This window comes from Cariama cristata, unplaced genomic scaffold (genome assembly GCF_000690535.1).
Source record: "Cariama cristata isolate BGI_N322 unplaced genomic scaffold, ASM69053v1 scaffold19468, whole genome shotgun sequence".
In the NCBI taxonomy this organism is placed as follows: domain Eukaryota; kingdom Metazoa; phylum Chordata; class Aves; order Cariamiformes; family Cariamidae; genus Cariama; species Cariama cristata.
Window position 1 is genome coordinate 12,726 of NW_009633120.1, and position 342 is coordinate 13,067.

Consider the following 342-nt stretch of genomic DNA (forward strand, 5'->3'; position numbering starts at 1 on the left):
CTGAGACCTCAGTGTTCTCACATTACCGCTCTGAAACGCAACCTTAAGTGGATCAGCAGGCATCAGCTGTAGACAAAGTGTAGAAGCCCAGCTAAAAAAATAAAATAAATAATACAATCCAAAAATCCAGCCCAACTCCAAAAAAAAAAAAAGTAACAACACTCAAATCTTCTGTTATTTTTATTAAAGCTGCAGAGTCTTACTACACACAACAAATATTTTATCGATATAATCTAAGTTAATAAAATAGTTGAACAACTCTTTAGATTTATATTTGTATAGAAATGATCTGTGGAACATCTCATCTTGAAACAGCAGTGCCCAAAAACAACGATTCAGCAG